The sequence below is a fragment of the Manis pentadactyla genome, chromosome 14, assembly GCF_030020395.1.
Source record: "Manis pentadactyla isolate mManPen7 chromosome 14, mManPen7.hap1, whole genome shotgun sequence".
Taxonomy (NCBI): Eukaryota; Metazoa; Chordata; class Mammalia; order Pholidota; family Manidae; genus Manis; species Manis pentadactyla.
Window position 1 is genome coordinate 21,859,341 of NC_080032.1, and position 6,075 is coordinate 21,865,415.

A 6,075-nucleotide genomic window follows, 5' to 3' on the forward strand; every position below is an offset into this window, starting at 1 on the left:
ATTAGTACACCATGTCACAGGTGAGGAGACCCACAGCTCAGAGAAGCTAAAAGACATGCCTAAGGTCACACAGCCACAGCAATTACAGCCAACACAGTTTTGAGTCCCCACTCTGTGCATGGCTCATACACCTCACATATGAGCTCACACAGGCTCCTAACCAGGAGAGACTGGGACTCTTAGCCCCTACTGGGCAGGTGAAGCCCAGAGGGGTTAGGTAACATGGCCTAGGCCTCACCACTGGAAACTGGCAAAGCTCAGATTTGGCTTCAAAACCTATGCCACGAAGAAGTGGAAGCTTAATAGGAGAGGCCTCTTGCATCATCATCTTCATCATCATCAATACTATCAGTTTGAGGTTCAGCACTGAGTCCTTTATATGCCACATCTCCCTATTTAAAGTGGGCAGCCCTGGGACTGGGAGGTCCCCCAGGTGCCTCCAGCCCTGCCCCCTCTGCCTTTGGGGAGTTTCCATCAGGGGGTACAGGTGTCCTGGGGGTGGCAGAGCCAGACCCAGACCCAGATATCCAAGGGCCCCCATAGGCTGAGCTGCTGCAGGGCTACCCAGTGCCTGGTGGGCCCAGGCTATCATCCTATTTGGAGTGGTTTGACAGGATCCGACTTGTATTAGAAAGTTCTTTCTATAGGAGAAGGATTAAGCCCAGGGTTAAGAAGTGGGGCCAGGGGGTTAGAAAGGAAAACAAGCAGAGATAAAAACAAACAATGTAGTAACAATTTCATCATTATTACTGCTACTACTCCTGATCAAACTGTTCTAAACACTTTGTGAATTCATTTGTGGTTCCAATGACGCTAAGAAGTATGTACTATCATCACACCCATTTGGCAGAAGAGGTGGCAGAAGAGGAAACTGAGGCTCAGAGAGTTAAGCAAGGCCTTAGAGCCAGGAAGCACCAGCCCCTCATCCTGCTTGGGTCCTTAGAATCCTCCCAAAGCCTCAGGAAACCCCAGAGCTATACAGGCTGGAGGTGCTCAAGGGATGCTGATGAGGGAAAATTCCGTAGGCAGTAACAACACTAATGATGGTGATGATAAAAATAAAGCCACCACCTGTAATTGTACTCGTTCTCTGCCAGGCAGCAGGTGTTTTTCACACAGAGGCTCATTAAATCCCTACCAGAAGGCTTTTATTTACCTCATTTCACATAGAGGGAAACCGAGGTTCACAAGAGTCACTTGCTCATGCCCTCAGCTGGAAAGGGGCAGTGGGAGGATGGAACCCCAGACTCCAAGACCCTCCTCTGCCACTGGTGAGCCCCAGAAAGTCCTCAGACTCCAGCAGCTGGTACTTTGGTCCAGCGCCTTCCCAGCCAGCTGCCTCTGTGGCCCAGAGGGACTCACACAAGTTCCAGGAATGTTCACCCTTTTGCTCAGAAGGATTTTCCCTCCCAGAGGGGCGCTGTGGGAAAAGGCTCCAAAAAGTGTATTAAAAATCCTTCCAACTTCCCCAACAGGCTCTAGCCTCTTCCAACCAGGCAGCCTCTGCCTGCTCTTCCCCCATTAGGGCTGGGTCTCCGGCCCCACAGGCCCAGGGAACCTCCAGAGCTGTTTCCACTCTGGCAGCCAGGTCAGTGGTGGGAAATCCAGACACAACTGGAGCCCACAACCCTGAAGATCCAGGTGCCCACCACCATGGCAGGGCCCAACGGCTGAATGACAAGCGGGTTGGACTGAAGGCCCTGGATGAGCCTGGTAGCTGGGATGTCAGGGGATGCTCATCTCCCAGACAAGGGGGATACGGGTCAGACCTCAGCCCCTCTAGTCTCCAGAGCTCAACCTTGGCCCTGCGGACATTCCTTGCCAGGCCCTGTGCTCTGACGACCCCACCCACAACCCAATTTCACTTCCTCCCACTAAGTCCAGCCAGGCCATGCTCCTCCCTGGAGGCCCCCAGCTGCAGGCTGTGACCTCCTCACCTACAGCATCGTGGCTTGGGAATGGGGAAGAGAAACAGGAGAATGAGGAAACTAAAGAAAAAAAGAAGCGGGACATGCAAGCAGGCCCCCTCCCCAGTTCCTCAAACGCAGTCCCCATTGCCCCAAAAGCCCCCATGACCAGAGAGAGGGAAGGGAGGGGATTTCTGCACCAGGCATTAAAGGCCTCTGAAGTATCCTCCCAGGCCTGCTGACCTTTAAGGCCAACACCCCCCACCATCCTGATTTTGGTGGGGGGATTCCCCTGGAGTCCCAGATCCGGAGTGTGAGGATCCCAGCCCCAAAAGGCCTGAGCTCTGGAACCCCTAACCTGAGAACCCCCAAATTCAGTGTCTTGGAGGCACCTGGCCTGGTCCACCTCCACAATGCAGGGAGTGGGGACACGGGCTTCCGGAGTCAGGGTTATTCCCCTTAGCCACATGGCCTGGCCTGGGAGAGTGGGGAGGGCTCTGCCATTCTCACAGCCTGTTTGATACTTTCACTTTCAAGGTACCAAGTGGTGACCCCCGACCCCTCCTCACCAGACACAAGTTGTCTGCTGCCCTCGACCGGCTGGGCTACTTTAAGAGGTGGCCTGGGGACTTACTCACACCCTCTCCCTCAGCGCCTCCCCCACTGTCTTCAGCCATCCCATTACATCTCCAACACGTGTGGGTGTCGGCTGGGAGGGTGTCTCGGGAGCTGGGGAAGGCCACCCCTGAGCACCCCCATCTGAGTTCACTGCAGGACAGTGTCAGGCTTTTCCGGAGTGCGCAGACACTGGGCAGAATTGGACAGGAGGCTGCCTCCTCCCCCGTTAGAGCCTTCCCAGCTCCGGAGCCCGGCAGCGCCGGGAAGGAGGGCTTACCTGAGAGAGAGGGGGTCCGGGCCCTGCCGGCCCATGGCGTCGCTCGCCCCCCTGCCTCCCAAAATCCCGAGGGGGCGGGCGGGCCCCCGCCCTGGGCGCGTTCTCTCCCGCGCGCCGGCTCCTGGCTCGCGGCTCGCACGAGAGGGGCTCAGGCAGGAAACCCGGGCTCGGAAAATGGCCAGCGCCTCATCATTTCCGCCGCCAGCGCTTGACAGTTGCGGGAGGATGCGCCCCCGGGCCGCTGCCGGGGAAACTGCTGCCGGCGCCGTCCCCACCGCGGGCCGCGACAGTCCGGGCGGGCGGCCGGGCGGAGGCAGTGGCCCGAGCCCATGCCGCCCCGCGCCGTTATGTAAAGAGGAACCCGCTGTGCAAGCCGAGCCCGGCGGGGGAGGGAGGCCAGGGGGCGGGGCCCATGTGGGGCGGGGCCACTAGAGGCCACGCCCGGCCCTCCCGCGAGCCAGTCTAGGATAGAGGAGGCAGGCCCTGGGGGCGGGCCAGAACTGGCCCCTCCCACCAACCCTTCTCTGCGGCTGACCAAAGTGCTGGGGTCTCAGAAGGCGAGCCGGGTGGGAGACAGGGCCTCTACAAGTCACGCCCACAACTCGCCCACCCGACTTCGTATCCCTCAGCCTAAAGAAGGGAAAAAACGGCGAAGGGGCGGGGCAGCCTTGGCCCCACCCACCTAGCGACGGCACGCTAACGGGAGTCTCCGCGCTGCGGGGGCGGGGACAGAAGGGAGGGAGGAGGGGTCTGGGGCGGGGCCGGTCCTAGCCGCCTGGCTTCGAGGGGGCGCGCCCCTGCGGACTCCGTCCTACCGGGCCTTATCTGCACGCGCCGGGCCAGTCCTTGCAATAGCCACCACAGCTTTCATCACCAGCCAGGGAAGGATCCAGCCCCACCCGGCCCGACTGTCCGCGACTCTGCTCAGCCGACCCGCCACGACCGTACCCTCCCATTCGGGTTCTGTCCTCTCTCTCAGGTCTGCTCTTGTCGCAGCGCTTGCCCGCATAGACCCGCCTTTATCGGCCACCCGTCCCCTCCTGCAGGAGTGCATCTTTCTCCAGGAAGCCCTCCAGGACCGCTGGCTCCTGCGACCTCTGGACCTTCCTTTCTGCTCTGCCCAGTGTTACTTTCATTTTCTCTACGGGCCTTATATGGGGTAAGGTCCCCCTATATAGTAGGGTCCCCCTAATCTGAGGTGGAGCATATATCAGCCAGCCCCTTCCCCAATACAGGGGAGCAAGAAAAGGGAGGAATGTGTCCTCCTCTCTCCCCTCCACAACTGGAAACAAGTTGGTTACACCCCCAGCTTGCTGGGGCCACATCACCTCTTTCCAAACAGCATATTCCTCCACTCCACTGCCTCCGCCTCTGACTACCCTTGGGCAAATTACTTCACTTCTCCATACCTCACTTTCCACATCTATGAAATGGAAATAAGAGCACCCACTCCACTGGGCTGTTGTGAAGATTAAATGATTTATTACATTAAAGCAGTTAGCATGGGGCTTTGCCGAGGGGAAAATACTGCTACAGGAGTGTTATGCAATCAGGCAAAGTCCTGCCCTTGAAGGTACAGGAAAGGGTTCCCCACAAGATAGGGAATTCCAGACACCACCCTACTAGGGGAAGAGGGCTTGGTCAGTTATAGGATCCTTGGAGTCCAATACTTTGAAGGAACTGGCCAAAAATATGTGCTTTCCACCAATATATATTAAATACACTGGAGCTAAGACTCCCCCCGACCATTGCAAGAATGATCCAGGCATGATAAGGTCTGAGGCAAGGGCATTCCAGGGCAAAGGAACAGCAAGTGCAAAGGTCCTGCGATGGGAATCAGCTTAATCTGTTTAGAGAAGGTCAGGAAGGCAGTGGTGATACCTAAACTGATAGATGGGAAGAGATGAGTTGGAAAGGTGGGCCCATTCCATGGAGACTTGAAAGTCCTGGTGGCAAGTTTGGGAATTATTTGGAGAGCAGTGGGGAGCCATGGAGGTTTGAGTAGAGGGACTTGTTGAGCTTGAGATTCAAGCTGCAAAGTCTCGAGTCAGCAGCCCGTTAGGAGGTGTCTCTGTGATGCTCACTACAGCACCTGAAGATGTGGGACAAGGGGGCCTTAAGAAAGCCTAAACCGATCACTCCGTGTTAACTCTTTATTACACTTGGGGGCACTGAGGCCCAGAGGAGCAGTCACTTGCCTGTAGTCACACAGCTGCCAGGGGACACCAACAGAGCAGCCAGGTACACAACAGTTGTCAAATGGTTGCTGAAATCTGCCAGCCACAAGCACTTTCCCTCTCACTGCCCAGACAGCAGTTCTGCTGACTTAAATGGAGACTTGTGGTTCTTCCCCTTTTTAATCACGGTGCAAACCTTCTCTCGCGCCAGATTTCTCTGAGGCCCAAAGTGGTTTCCTTTCTCGCTTAATTTCTTCTCGCCACGCATCCCCTGCAGAGTTGTATCTTGTTTCAAAGCTCTTCGATGATCAAAATTTCTCACCCTGTTTTCGGTTTTCCTTAGAAAAGCAAAGGGTATACAACGAATACTCCTACAACGAATCGCCTCGCCCTAGATTCAAAAACACAGAGGCTCGGAGCAGCGATTTCATCTTCTGCGCGGGGAGCCCGCCTGCCGTGGCTCCTCCCACTTCACAGGTCACTGGGGCCCCAAGAGGGAAAGAGGTTTGTTCCAATTCCCCGGAAACGGGCCAGGCGGTCTTAGCCGAGACCTTCCTTATGACGGTGAGAAACGCTGAACAGGAGAGTGCCTACTGCCTGCCTCGTTCTGGGGCTGGAGACTCTCAGAGTTAACAACAAAACAATAGACGATAGCAATATTAATACATACTTATTAATACCCTTAATAGTAATATTCACAAGTGATATTAGTAACAATAACAAGAGTTAACCAGTATAGGATTAATAATAAAGCATTGACAATAATAAACATAATGCAACAATAGCTAATAGGTCTAACTAACAATAATAATAGCTACTATTAGCCATTATGGAATAACAGCAAATACAAAACAAGAATAGGATGCTAGTGGTAATAATAAATATAATAATAACTGTTAACAGGTCTAGGATTGATAGTGGTAATAGCTAATGGTTACATGATTAATATTAATATCATTAAAAAACAATACAATAGTAATAAGATTAATAAGGAATGTAATATAATCATAGGTAACAGTTCTAAGACTAACAATAATAGCACTTAGTTACAGAAATAATAATAATAAATATAAAAATAGCAGGATAGAATAGGATT

The 6,075-nt window shown here is 54.1% G+C and overlaps 1 protein-coding gene across 6 annotated transcripts in view; it reads right to left on the reverse strand.

The window, feature by feature from the left end:
• The window catches only part of SH2B3 (SH2B adaptor protein 3), a 35,818-nt gene extending 32,667 nt beyond the window's left edge, over nucleotides 1-3,151 (reverse strand). For 5 of the 6 annotated variants that reach the window (XM_057491887.1, XM_057491886.1, XM_036929426.2 and 2 more), the window contains exon 1: nucleotides 2,803-3,150. The gene's annotated coding sequence lies outside the window, so the exon portion shown is untranslated. Of the gene's footprint in view, nucleotides 1-2,802 lie in introns of all 6 variants that reach the window. The other variant, XM_057491888.1, reaches the window with a different exon arrangement.
• Between the last annotated feature and the right edge of the window lie 2,924 nt (nucleotides 3,152-6,075).